The following is a 14,242-nucleotide window of genomic DNA, read 5'->3' on the forward strand; positions in this document are numbered from 1 at the left end:
GCCTCTCTCCTCCCTCCCTCCCCCCTCCCTCTGCCCCCCACCTCTCATGGCCCTCCAGCTCTCCCAGCCCACCCGCAGCCTTGCCACACCCCTACCCTGCCTGGGCAGGCCTGAATTCCCTCAGTCGGTGACCTGAAGAACCTTGGTTTTCATGGAAACCAGTCAATGTAAATAGCTGGAGTAGGGTGGGAGGGGGAAGTCACCCTGGTTCCATCTCCTTGTAGTGTCAAAATCCCCACCCCCAGCCTGGAAGAGCCCCAGTCAGCCCAGAGGGGCAGACCTGAGCCTCAGACTGGGCCACTCTGCCCTGCCCCCCTCCCTCAGGGGACTCACCAGGATCTGTGTGAAGGATCTTGTGCCTGCCCTAGGCTACCCTGGCTTGGATTTTGGAACAGACATGTGTGCGACCTTGGACAGTCCTCGGCACTGTTCATGTGTCATGCCCCAGGTTTCTCCCAATCTGCCTGTGGCTTCCAGGTGCCCCCCACATAAAACCAACTAGTCTTTTGGTGGCCCACAGGCCAGCCTGACCCAGGCCTGGCCCACTGCCCGCTCTGTCTTCCCACAGCTCCTCACCCTGCGCCACACTCTGCGCCAGCCACACTGGCCGCCTCAGTCCACGGCCTCTGCAAGGCTGTGCCCTGTGCCTGGAGCCCACCTCCTGCAGCTCTCCCTTGACTGGCTCCACCTGCCACCAGGTTTCAGTTCCTAGGTTGCCTTTTCAGGGAGACCCCTGTCACATCACCCCGTGTTCCACCTCTGGCCTCTGACCCTGTCCAAGGTCACCTACTGTGTAAACCCTTCCCTTTGTCTCGCATGGCCCCCTGCTGCTTGCTGCCGGCAGGCTCCCCTCCCCGCTGCGCTCCAGCTTCCTATTCATATTTTTGAACTGCACCTGAATAAACTAGAGAAGAACACTGTGTGGTTGGAGGGAAGGCCCTACCAGCGGCTCCAACATCCTCCACTGGGCCCTTGGCCAGCTTCTTTGGGAGGAGCTGGCTTCACCTTATCAGTCTGTTTCACCTGGGGCCTTAGGAAATGGGAGTCTTCAGTGAGTGTGGCTCAGAGCACGTTTGGATAGACACGTTGGGTGAGGTCGCACAAGGGGCTGAAAACCCCATATTTTCCTGGAGTCAGCAGGCCAGTGTCCCCATCCCTGCTCAGCAGCCTTAGACATGTCACCTCTACTCCATGAGTCTCAGTTCCCTATGTGATCACAGGCTGGATCTGTCACTGCATGGTCACAGCCTCCAGTAAGACCTGGTTCAGAGGACCCACCCAGCACATGGCACTTGCTGTCCTTGTTGACAACATAGAGACATGGGCTGAGGGGGACCTTGCTGCAGGGGTGAGCATATTCGACCACCTCTGCTTCTGTGCACTGTGGACAAGTGGCCTGACTTCTCTGAGCCTTGGGAGACGAGTGGGACCACCTTGACCTGGGACTGGCCTCGCAGCCATCAGTACTATGTTCAGGATGCTTCCCTCCAGCCAGGGAAGGGCCCAGGGTCCTGGGACAGAACATCGTTGCCTTCCTGGCCTTTGAGAGGCTTGGAGTGTGAATCCCATTTTCCATATAAGAAGTAGTCTTACCCCCATTCAAAGGGCCATACAAGATTGAGACCCCAGCTTGGCCCTCCTCCGTGCCCCTCCTTTATCAACCTTGCTAAGCTGAACTTGGGCAAATGACTTTCTGGCCTCAGTTGATCCTGGGCCTGGCCCTGACCCATAACTGTCATATAAGATGATTCCTGGGATCCCTGAAGGTAGAGGAAACTGGGAAGCAGGTAGGCAGTGTCTTGCCCAGGGCCATGCAGGCAGAAGATCCGGGATCCTGGGCCTCCTAGCTGGACTCCGCTGAGGTGCCTGTGATGAGGGTGTCATTTGCTGGAGCCAAGGGGCATTGCCTGCCTTGGTTGGAGGGTGGCAGGGAGGTTGGCTGTTGCCAGCCTGCTGACAAGGGAACAGAAGCCAGAGCCCAGCTAGTGCCTCTGGCACATCAGCAGAGGCAGCATGGTGCTGGCTTGCTGCCTGACCCTTGCCTCCGTTGGCACTGTCCCCAGGGGTGCCATGGGACCTTCCAGGAGCTTTGTTACCTCCCTCGCAAGGTCTGGCAGGCTGGGTACTGAGAGCTGGGGTTCTTCCAACATAGATATCTTCGTTGGTTGGCAACCTACCCCTGTAGCTGGTCCATGTCCATAAAGCACTAGAGAATGACAATGTATCTACCACTAGCATTCAGCCAGCACTTATTAAGGACAAAACCATTGTAAAAGTTTTTGCTTCCCTTTCATTAATGTTGCGCTGGGAAACTGAGGCAGGGAGCTTGAGTCTCTTACTAAAATTCCTGTGACCCATAAGTAGAAAAGAACAGAACTGGGTACATAGCTCAGCAGTAGAGCCCTTGCCTTACTTGGAAGGCCCTGGGTTCAGTCCCCAGCATGGCAAAAAGATCAGGAATTTGAACCCAGCCCTTTCACCAAGGAACACTGGCCATGAGAGACTCAGTTTAGTCATCTGCAAAGTGGGTGCCGTCACCTACACCTGGAAGAGAAGGTTGGGAAATGGTGTTGGGGAAGACCCTATCCTAACCCAACTGGGACCTGACATCAGGAGGTGTTTAATAAACCTCAGCTTCCTTGTCTTCCCCCAGAGCACAGAATGAGGAACAGGGCCTGGAGACTTCAGGAAAGCAAACCACAGGTGGGAGAAGAAGCCCAGGTGGGAAAATCACAGGACTATCAGGAGTTAGATGGTAGCCTTGGGCCAGTGACGTTCACAGTGTGAACTTCTGAAACATCCTTCCAGTTTGATACTTTGTGGATCAAGCATTGAGCAAGGGGTTTACATAGCTCTGAAATGTGAACCCTTATTAAGCTCAACCTTGCTTCCTCCCAAGATTCTCTTGTTCTGAACTTGATCTCCACCAGGCCCAGCCTGCACTTGGAGGAAATAAGAGCCAATGTGGTAACCTCTCTGCCCTGAAGATTAAAGGAGTACACTTGGTGATTCAAAGAACAGAGAGGGCTTGGGGGAGATGTCTATAGCTAACAGTTGAGAGCACAGGGTGGCAGGTGTCTCTCTAAACTGCTGGCAAGTGCAAAAAAATGCCATGAACCCACTTCACAGACAGAGTGAGGCTCACAGGCCAGACGTGACCTGTTGAGGGTCAAAGGCTTTCGCCAGAAGATAAAAGCAAAAGCTGGCTTATAAATTCCCCAAGGATGGGGGCTGGGGATGTGGCTCAAGCGGTGGCGCGCTCGCCTGGCATGCATCCGGCCCGGGTTCGATCCTCAGCATCACATACAAAGAAAGATGTTGTGTCCGCCAAGAACTAAAATATATATAAAATTTTAAAATAAATTCCCCAAGGAAAGCAATTCCAAAAAGGAAAGATCAAGGTGTAGAAATCATCAATTTTTTTTCCTCCAGTTCTGCCATTGTTGGAGGGTGGCAGGGAGGTTGGCTGTTGCCAGCCTGCTGACAAGAGAACAGAAGACCTGGGGTCTTAGGTATACTAAGCAACCTGCAGGCTCAGCACATTTTCCTATTTTTCAAATGAGAAAATCTGAGGCTCACAAGTGTTTGCCCAAGGTTATCCAGTGGACCAGTGACTAGAAGAGGATTCTAACCTAGGTAATTCAGGTCCCCAGTGGCAGTTCTCTGGTATTGTCTTACTCTGTGAAAACCTGCTTTTTGGAAATTCATGTCTAAATGGGATAACTAAAGTGCTGTGCACTCTTGCACAAGGAGCTTGACCAGTGTTTCGGTTTCTGTCAGTGGTCGCTTCGACATCTTGGGGTTGTGGTTAAGACTGAGTTAATTCACATCTGTCAAATCCTTCCAATTTGAAACGTGAGGCTTACCGGGAGGAGGCCCAACAGGGATGTCATTGGATCCCACGGAGGAGAAAGCTTGAACTCAAAAGTCAGGCACTTCAGGGCTGGGGTTGTGACTCAGTGGTAGGGCTATTGCCTAGCATGAATGAGGCCCTGGGTTCGATTTTTCAGCACCGCATATAAATAAAAATAAAGGTCCATTGGATATATATATATATATATATATATATATATATATATATATATATATATATAAAATTTTTTAAGGCACTTTCAGGAATCACACAGAGCTTTTCAGTAGGCCTCTCCTTCTTTATTCCACGTCTGCACACTACCCCGAGCTGCAAAGGGCGGCTCTGGGTGACCTCCAGCGAGTTTCTGCCCTCTGTGTCATTTGCAGGGGAGTAGTGGGGAGGAAAGGGCTGAAGGATTATCCAAGAATCCTTCAGCTTTTAAGGTCCAAGTTCACGGTCAGAGTAGGAGGCCCCACTTCTGCGCTGGGTAGCCAGAGGGCAGACTCTTCGCCGGAGCCTCAGGAGACAGTGCGGGGCGTCCAAGGCCACCTCCTGCAGCAGCACGGCGGGTCAAACTGCACCTTACACTACCCTCCCCCGCCCCAACACACACACACCCGAATCCTTTGGCGCACCGCCCATGGCTGCTACGATTAGCCGCGGGGCCTGCCCGTCTTCGCCTTAGCAGCCAATCACCGTTGCTCTTCAGGCTACTCCCTCCGTCCCTCCACCTCTGCCCCGCCAGTCGCGCCAGCTTACTTGGAGCCCCGCCCTCGATGCTCAGTGATTGGTAGTTAGGACTGCCGGTTTTCTGCCAAGGCTCCAATCCTCGCCTGCTCCAGGGCCCTGCCTCCCAGGACCTCGCGCCCCGCAGGAACGCTCCGGGGGACCAGAGCCTCTCCCAGTAGCCCTGCCTCTATTCTTCAGCGATTGGCTTCACGGGCTGTCTGTCCGCTTCATGCCCGCCAATTCCTACCGTCTCCAGCGCTGATTAGTCACAGAGCAGCCAATCGAAACCCAGCGTGTACCCCTCCCGTGGCGCGCACTGGGGGTGCGCGAGGCGGGGCTGTGGCGGCTGGAGGTGGCGGCGGTGGCGGCGGCGACGCGTCCGAGCAGGTGAGCTGGACGCGGGGGGCGCGGGGCGGCGCAGGCGTCAGGGGGCCCGCGCTTGCCAGACCGAACTGAGGCACTGCACGGGTCCTGTCATGGACCCTAGGGCGGAGGCGGGGGAGGCGGAGCGTGACAGCAGCGTCCCCGGGACAGAGGTTAAAGACCCCCCGACCCCGATCCCACATCTAATGCCGTCAGGGAGTCTCCAGAGCCAGATCTGAGCCCGCTCACTCACAGCCCACGCACACCTGACCACGTCCCTTCTCTTGACACCCCCCCAAACACCTGAGACTGGCCTCCTTGACATGCTCCTCTCCTCTTGACTCGCGCCCACCTCCTTGATCTCCATCCCCTGTCTTGCACAGTTGAGTCTGACATCCCGCTTCACAATCTGACACCGGGCCCCCACTCATGGACACCCTGAGACTGTCCCTGTATATGACAACCTCACAGTTGATGTTGTGACCCTCCCAACCTCACAGGAGTTTCCACAACTGCGGCCGCAACCTCCACACCAACAGCTGAGCCTTCCACCCCTCTCTTACGTCTCCCACTCCGTCACCCGGGCCTGTGCCTCTCCTTTCACAGACTCCTCATGTTCAGGTCTGTGCTATCCCTCTCCCCAATACACCTTCAGAAACCTGAGTGGGTGCCCTGTGTATCACCCCACCTGCCCTTATGCTTCTAGCAGCCCCATCTCTCCCTCCCTCTTATCCCACTCCACCTCTTATGCTTTTTCACAAGTGCACCTCTGTGTTTCTCCTCCCTAGATCCCCCAGGTCCTCCAACATTCACCCAGGCCTTGGGTCTCAAGATTACTGTACCCTTCCCAAACAAAAGCCCACCCAATTTTTATCTTTCAGTTTATAACAGTGCTGACAGAAATAAGGTAATTCCAGGCTTTAGAATAATCCCATCAGCCAGCAAAACCAGAATCATCCCCATTTTGGCAGCGACAAACCTAAAGCCACTAGAATGCTGGAGACAGAGCCCATCTCTTCTTCATCGATTACTTCCCCCATTTTTGCCCATCTGTTGTGTTGATCTCCAGGGGTGTGGGGCCTCCTACTCTGACCTGGAGGGAAATACCACCCCACCCCCATGCTCCTCTCAGGAATCGTGACTTTGACTGAATCCGGAAAGGCTTAGCTGAAAGGGGCAGCCTATCCGTGGCATCCGAGCTTGTATCTCCAAGCCCTGGGGCCCGTGCGGAGGCATATAGGAGTGGGATAGCTCATCCTTTGGGGAGCTGTTGGCGAGGGCACAGACCCAGGCCCTCTGATCTGTGCAAGCTCTTGAAGCCACTAAACTGAGAGTAAGGAAATACTTTCCAGAGTCAGGCAAGCTAATGTTGCAGCCATTTAAAGCTAAACTGCAAAACTGGAGTCTGTGTGGTGCTGGGAATAATGATTCTTCTGGAACTTTTCAAGTTCCCTTGAGTCTTATTTGCATGTGTGCAGCATAGAAGGAGGTCGGTGGCTTTGTTGTTGAAAAGCAGCAACATGCCATTTCCTGTAGGGCTTGCATAGTGCTTCTTACTCCTGCCTGTCTCCCTGCAACCAGGATGCCAGAATGTTCCTCAGGGCCACGTCACCTTCAGCTTCTTCTGGGGAAACTGAGGCCATTGGGATTTTCCATCCAATTGCTAAAGGGATCATGTAATCATATATTGGGGGCCTGCAGCAGCTGGGGATGCAGCTCAGTGGCAGAGCCCTTGCTAGCTTGGGTTTGATCCCCAGGACTACAAAAAATAATAATTTAATAAAAAATAAAACATATGGGTTTGGGCATTTATGTTTGTAAATATGTATGTGCATATAGGTGTGTACTGTACATACATACTTGTACTTGTGTGTATATGTATACATTTATATATATGTTATATATATATATATATATATATATATAAAATTAAACTTTGACAATGTAATTGATGTATATAGTTTTTAGAAAACCAGCACAAAGGTGCATATAATTAAAAATCAAGCAGGTCTCTATCTGTACCCAGACCCTCTGGATGCACCTGTGCTGTTAATAATTTCTAATATTTCTTTCTAGAAGTAGTCTGTGACTGAGGAGCCAGGCCCTTATTGATGGCTGTTTAAGCTGTCACCCATCTTTTGCTGTTATAAATTGAGCTGCAGTGAATATATAGATTCCTGTATCAGCAAATCTGGTGTGAATGTGGGTGGGCTTCAGCTGTGCTCAGGCACTTCAAAACCTCCGTCTGCATGGCATTTAGGTCCAACTACTTGTACTTCTTAGGAGTGGCTTGGTTAAAGGGCATGTGTCTCTAAATGATCAGTCTTTCTTCTCTGAGCTGTTCAGCGGGAAGGCCTGTTTCCTCCTCCCGGTCCAACTCAGATATCAGCAAGTGTTCTGATCTGTCTTGTCCGATTGGTGCAAAACAGCACAGGAGGTGCTTTTGATCTTCCCCTTTCTTAGATGCTCTGGCCCCTGGGGTAGGGTTAAACATTAGACTACTGTTTTTCTTCCACAATAAGAGTAAAGTTCAGGAAATATTTGAGTTCCTCCTCTGCAAGCTTGGAGGAAACCCTGCATTTGAGGTTCCTTACAAGATTGGGAGACAAGGCATTACTGGTAGTCCCTGAGGCTGGGAGTGGAGGTGGGGTTGCTGAGAGATTTGGGCATAAGTTACCTTAAGCAGAACAGTTTGCTATTTGGGAGGATGAGGCAGGAGGATCACAAGTTTGAGGCCAGCTTTGGCAACTCAGTGAGACCCATTCAATAAATAACTGGGGATGGACATTATTATCCAAAGTACATATATGAAGACACAAATGGTGTGAATATACTTTGTATACAACCAGAGATTGTGCTCTATTTGTGTAATATGAATTGTAATGCATTCTGCTGTCATATATAACAAATTAGAATAAAAATTAAAAAAATATATATTTTTTAAAAAAGAACTGGTGGGGGGGGGCTGGGGATGTGGCTCAAGCAGTAGTGCGCTTGCCTGGCATGCGTGTGGCCCGGGTTTGATCCTCAGCACCACATACCAACAAAGATGTGTCCACCGAAAACTGAAAAATAAATATTAAAAAAAAAAAAGAACTTGGGATGTAGCTCAGTGGTATCTGCTCATTTCACATATGCAAGGAACTGTGTTCAATCCCTAGTACTGAGAGCATGGGGGTGGGGGCAAGAAACTTTTAGCTGTTGTTAATTTTAAAAAATTAATTTTAGTTGTAGGTGGACACAATACCTTTATTTTTATTTATTTATTTTTATATGGTGCTGAGGATCGAACCCAGGGCCTCACAGTGCTAGGCAAGAGCTCTGCCCCTGAGCCACAACCCCAGCCCTTGTTGCTAATTTTTTAAAATTTAGTTTTATTTTTGTGGTACTGGGATGGAACCCAGGGCCTTGCACATGTTAGACAAGCACTCTACCACTGAGCTGTACTCCCAGTCCTGCTTTCTTCTTTTTTCCCACTTGGGTCTAGCAAAAAAAAAAAAAAAAAAAAGGGATCATAAAATGAGTCAGGTATTTGGGGAGCTGTTTTGAGATTCTATTCAGAGTCTGAGATTTCTCACCATCTGTGCCAGTTTGAAGGAGTCATCATACTGAGGTCAGGCCCATTCCTGAGTATCAATCAGCTTTTGGCAGTTAGACACTAGGAGAGGATTGAGTGCATCAGAACTGTTTGCTTTTTTTGAGTTTTGCAAGTCAGCTCTTGAAAACATGCATTGCATTTAGGGGTAGGGGTGTAGCTCAGTGGTAGGGTGCTTGCCCAGCCTATGTGAGGCTTAGGGTGACAGAGTGCTGCAAAAACAAAACAAAAAAACTCTGCATTTTTAATTTTATGTGTGAAATACCTTATAAAACGTATATCATGTACCTGTGAAAAGAAAAAAGGTATAAGAATAATGAAACTAACACCCAGCTCAAGAAGTAGAGCATTGTCCCCCAGTGACCCCTCCCTGGTCACTGGGCTATTTTTAAAATATGTTTGTTAACATTTGCTTTCCTCACTGAGCACCTTTTGCTGGGACTGTCTTGACCATCTTGTGCTGAATGCTCAGATCCCAGGGGCCAAACAGAGTTCTCTGGAAGTGGGTAGAGAGAGAAAGAGGGAAAGAAAAGGAGAGAGAGAGAGAGAGAGAGAGAGAGAGAGAGAGAGAGAGAGACGAGGAAGAGGAGAGGGGGGAAGACCATATTCACATAACTTCATTATAGTAATTGCTATAGTTATTCTATTTTATAATTAGTTGTTATTGTTAATCTCTTACTGTGCCTAATTTATAAATTAAACTTTATTATAGACGTATATGTATGGGGAACAACAGTACATATAGGATTTGGTTCTATCTGTGGTTTCAGACATCCACTGGGAGTCTTGGTAGGTATCTAAGAGTGTCCTACATTCAATGACTACTGTCATTGTAAGAAGAGGAAGCAGAGACCGAATGGTAGTGGTGCATGCCTACAATCTCAGTGACTCAGGAGGCTGAGGCAAGAGAATTGAAAGTTTGAGGCTAGCCTCAGCAACTTAGTGAGACCCTGTTTCAAATAAAATAAAGACCTGGGGATGCAACTCAGTGATAGTATGCTTGCCTAGAATCCATAAAGCCCTGGCTTCAACCCTCAGGATCTCAATAGATAGATAGATAGATAGATAGATAAATAGATAGATAGGAGGAGACACATAGATGCACAAGAGGGAGAAGGCCATGGGACAGAGACTGGAGAGATCAGTCAAAAACCTAGGAACTCCCGAGAATTCCTGGCAGCTGCAAGAAACCAGAAGAGGCGTGGAACAGATTTTTCTTCACAGCCACAAGAGACCAGCCCTGCCTCACCTTGATTGTGAACTTCTCCACAACTGACAGACTACATTTATGCTGGGTTGGTTGGTTGGTTTGGTTGCTTGCTTGCTCTGTACTGGAACCCCAGCCTTTTTGTTGTTGTTGTTGGGGATGAGTGTTGTTTGTTTTTTGTTTTTGGTACCAGGAATTGAACCCAGGGGCACCTTACCACTGGGCCAGACCTTTTAATTTTTTATTTTATTTATTTATTTTGGGGGGGGGTACCAGGATTGAACTCAGGGGCACTCGACCACTGAGCAATATCCCCAACCCTGTTTTGTATTTTATTTCGAGACAGGGTCTCACTGAGTTGCTTAGTGCCTCGCTAAGTTGCTGAGGCTGGCTTTGAACTCCCAATCCTTCCACCTCAGACTTCCAAGCCACTGTTAGTTTTTATTTTGAGATAGCATCTCACTAAATTGCTTAGGCCCTTGCTAAGTTGCTCAGGGTCTCAATATATTGCTGAGACTGGTCTTGAACTTGTGATCTCCTGCCTCAGCTTTCTGAGTTGCTAGGATTACAGGTGTGAGCCTTGGCACCAGGCTGATGGGTCTACTTTTTAAATGTCCAGGAGTCAGGCAGATCACAACTCCCATGAATCCTGCAAAGTAAAGGTGTCGCTTTAAGAGCAGCCTTTACTTGCTCAAAAATTTGTCTCAAATTAGCATTGAGGATTCAGGCATCATCCCAAATTGTTATTTTCCATCCTCATAAGTATAAGGTATCTTCCTATGTACTTTAAATCATCTCTGGATGACGTAAGAATATCTAGTACAAATTAAATGTTGTGTGTATAATTGTTATTCTGTATTGTTAAGGGAATAAGGACAAGAAAAATCAAGATCTGCACAGACGCAATGTTTCCAGATGTGGAACCTGCAGATATGGAGAGCTGATGGTTTTTGTTGGTGCAGCAAGCCTTATCCCTATCCTATCTAAAAGGCAGTTCAGATGTAGTTAGTCTAGGCTGGAGCTCAAGAGTCCTGTACAGACGTCTTGGAGGATTCTGGTGTATGTGGTTCTGGAAACACTTGCCGCTGGAGCATCTCATGGCTGTAGAAGCAAAGGAGATCTTGCACCTCCCCTGCTGAGGACAAGCCTCTTCTCTGCAGCATTGTTCCCTCACAGGGCCTCAGAGAGGAGAAGAGCATAGATTGGGGTACCCAACTTCTGGCATGATCTGTGTGCATGGCCCTTTGCCAACAAGGCCTTAGATGATATAGATGAAAAATAATGGGGAGCCAGGCACATGGCTTATGTCTATAATTCCAGCAACTTGGGAGACTGAGGTAAGAGGATCACAAGTTCGAGACCAGCCTCAGCAACTTAGAGAGGCCCTAAACAATTTAGTAAGACCCTATCTCAAAATAAAAAATGAAAAGGGCTCATTGGTAAAGTGCCCTGAGTTAAATATCCCTAATACTAAAAAAAAAAAAAAAAAAAAAAAAAAATAGCCGGGCACAGTGGCACACGTGCCTATAATCCCAGCGGGGCTCAGGAGGCTGAGGCAGGAGGATTGCAAGTTCGAAACCAGCCTCAGCAAAATCGAGGTGCTAAGCAACTCAGTGAGACCCTGTCTCTAAATAAAACACAAAATAGGTCTGAGGGTGTGACTTGGTGGTGGAGTGCCTCAGAGTTCAATCCCCAGTACCACACACACACACAAAAAAAAAAAAAAAGGAAGAAGAAGAAGAATGTGGAGAAACCTCAGGCTGGGAGGGGCGTGTTGTGCTTTTGAATGAGGCTTTGAAGAACAGTCAGGTCTTGGTGGCCAGGCTACAAAGTGGACAGATGCGTGTTTGAGAGCTACCAGCAGCTCCAGTTGCCAGAGCACATTGATCACAGCTGAAGGACACTGAACCTCAGATGGCAGGGTCAGAGGTTACAGTGAACAGCAGTGACAATTTTGAAATATTTGGTGAGCAGTAGGTTTTTGTTGTTTTCTTTTTTGTTTTGTTTTTATGGCTCTGGGGCTTGAACCGATGACCTCACACATGCTCGGCACGTGCTCTACCACTGGACTGCATCCCCAGCCCTTTATTTTATTTTGAGGTGGGGGGTCTCATGAAGTTACCTAGGCTGGCCTCAAACTTGGCGATCCTCCTGCCTCAGCCTCCTGAGTAGCTGGGATGCCAGGTGTGTGCCACTGTAGCCAGCTAAGAGGAACATTCTTGCACCATGTAAGGACAAGTGAGGGCAGGAGGACATGACTACAAAGGCTGGAGGTTGGTGTCATGAATTTTTCTAGGCTCGACATGACTCAGGCCCTTGACTTCCCGGGACCCCAGCCTAGTGGGGAGACAAATCAAAGTCTATCACAGTGCAGCAGAGAACCACTGAGTGCTCCATGCTGGGCTGAGCGGCTAACTTTGGGGGAGGTAAGAAGGGAACACTTAAGGCAGGCTTTGAAGGACACAGTGGAAGTGCAGCCCGGGGGAGTCCAGCCAGAGCAGACTTCAGCGTGTCCAGGGAGTTGACTCCCTCATCTGGCAAATAATTGTTGAAGGCCAACCAGATGCAGAGCGCCCTGAAGAAGAGAGGGCTTTGGGGATGAGGACCAGGTACTGAAGTGCACCTTCTGAGCAGAGGGTCTGAGTACCATCGGGTGCCCTGTTTTGTTTCAGATAAACATCCAAGGGCATCTGGTGACAGGTATGGGTGGCGGTCTGCAAGAACAGAGGACAGTGATTGATCGCAGAATCATCTAGCTCTTTCAGGACTTGGACGTCTGTGCGATTAGCCCATAGAGATGGCAGCCAGGGTTTCAGTAATGAGGTGGGTCTGAAAGGCACACCCAGCATGGAGAAGCTGCAAGGCAGCCAATCACCTGGGTTATCAGGGAACAACCATTATGTAAGATGCACCAGGATCACTTAGTTGAAGTTAATGACTATTAACTGAAAAGAAAACAGCTTTTATTGACCCCAGATAGGATGTTAATTGGCTTCTGTTTACACAGATTATAGGTGCTTGTTAACTCCATTCACAAGTAACTGCATCCTCCAGGTTGTGCAAACATTTCCTGTGTCTCAGAGGGTGGGGCCTGCAGCTGTGCAGTTGCCCCCACCATCATTGGTCTGGGAGCTCCCCAGGGCGTAGGATCCACGTGTGTGGGGTGTGTGGGTGTTAGGATGGTCAAACACGTGCAGCTGCTGCAGTCTGGGGCTTGTAGAAAAACACCCGATCCTGAACAAGAAGCAGCTCTGTCCTGCTTCATCTGACACGGTGAACTTGCTTCCCATCAGTGTTCCTAGAACTTGGGAAGTTTTCATGCCACAGCTGATCCAGAGATCCCAAATATTGCAGACATTTCCATCTAGGGTCACCCGAACAGAAAATAGCATGAGAAAAGATCAAAGTTTGTTATTCGGGGTCTTTCTCTGAATGGCACTCTTGTGATCTGCCAAGGGGCCCCTGTGCACCTGGTCCCTAATTCTCATCTAACTTCCCAGGAAGACCTGACATCTGAATTCTAGTCCAGAAAGCTCTGGTGCTGTAGACAGATAATTAGTGAAGTTTTTGTTACTTGTTTGTTTTTTGGTACTAGGGATTGAACCCAGGGGTGCTTACCCACTGAGCCACACCCCCAGCCCTTTTTTGTATTTTATTTAGAGACAGTCTCACCGAGTTGCTTAGGGCCTCGCTAAGTTACTGAGGCTGGCTTTGAACTTGTGATCTTCCTGCCTTAGCCTCCTGAGCCAACTGGGATCACGGACGTATACCACCACGCCTAGCCCCAGTGAGGTCTTGAAGCTGGGCCTCCTGGGAGAAAGGACATTGTCATATATGGTTAGAGGTACAGTACAGGATGTGTACAGGAGAATAAGGGAAGTAGGCACCCTGGCGCAGCATGTGAGTTAGGACTCCGGGAGGTGCAAGTGACAGAAGCTCATTCAGGTTCCGTGATGGAAGAGTCCAGGTGCTTCTGGTACCCTCCAAGATTCTTCCAGCACCGCTGGGTTGTGAGTGCCCCCATCTGTTGGTGCTCACCTTCTCCTTCTGGCCTTGCTCTGCATTGAGCTCTATGTGGACCCTACCTCAGAACTCTCCCCGCTGCCCTTGTCCTGGAAAGAGAGGGCCTCTCTGGCTTGGTGGTCTCCTCAAAACTCCAGATCTGGGCTGGGGAATGTGGCTCAAGCGGTAGCGCGCTCGCCTGGCATGCGTGCGGCCCGGGTTCGATCCTCAGCACCACATACCAACAAAGATGTTGTGTCCGCCGAGAACTAAAAAATAAATATTAAAAAAAAAATCCTCCAGATTTGTCTTTGGGTCCAGCACCCTGAAACCAGAAAAGTGTGAGATCTTACTACCCACTGAGGGTCATCTGAGCCACCCTTAAATCAAGGGTCAGCTCCATCATCTTCCTGGTGACAGCGGAGAGAGTGGAGTAGAGAGAGGATGGTGTCCTCCACCAATATGAGCAAGTCAGTCACCTGAAGCCCATTCA

At 49.3% G+C, this 14,242-nt stretch overlaps 1 protein-coding gene and 1 non-coding gene across 3 annotated transcripts in view; one reads left to right on the plus strand and one right to left on the minus strand.

Annotated features, from left to right (window-relative positions):
* Window positions 1–4,768: 4,768 nt before the first annotated feature.
* Window positions 4,769–14,242, plus strand: part of Slc25a42 (solute carrier family 25 member 42) — a 29,283-nt gene continuing 19,809 nt past the window's right edge. Inside the window, exon 1 of one of the 2 annotated variants that reach the window (XM_078037904.1) lies at window positions 4,769–4,969. The gene's annotated coding sequence lies outside the window, so the exon portion shown is untranslated. The remainder of the gene's footprint in view (window positions 4,970–14,242) is intronic. The other variant, XM_078037905.1, reaches the window with a different exon arrangement.
* On the minus strand, window positions 10,371–10,520 carry LOC120892150 (U12 minor spliceosomal RNA). The gene has a single exon (XR_005736802.2). It is a non-coding gene; the product is annotated as a U12 minor spliceosomal RNA (small nuclear RNA).

This window comes from Ictidomys tridecemlineatus, chromosome 2, assembly GCF_052094955.1.
Source record: "Ictidomys tridecemlineatus isolate mIctTri1 chromosome 2, mIctTri1.hap1, whole genome shotgun sequence".
NCBI classification, from domain to species: Eukaryota; Metazoa; Chordata; class Mammalia; order Rodentia; family Sciuridae; genus Ictidomys; species Ictidomys tridecemlineatus.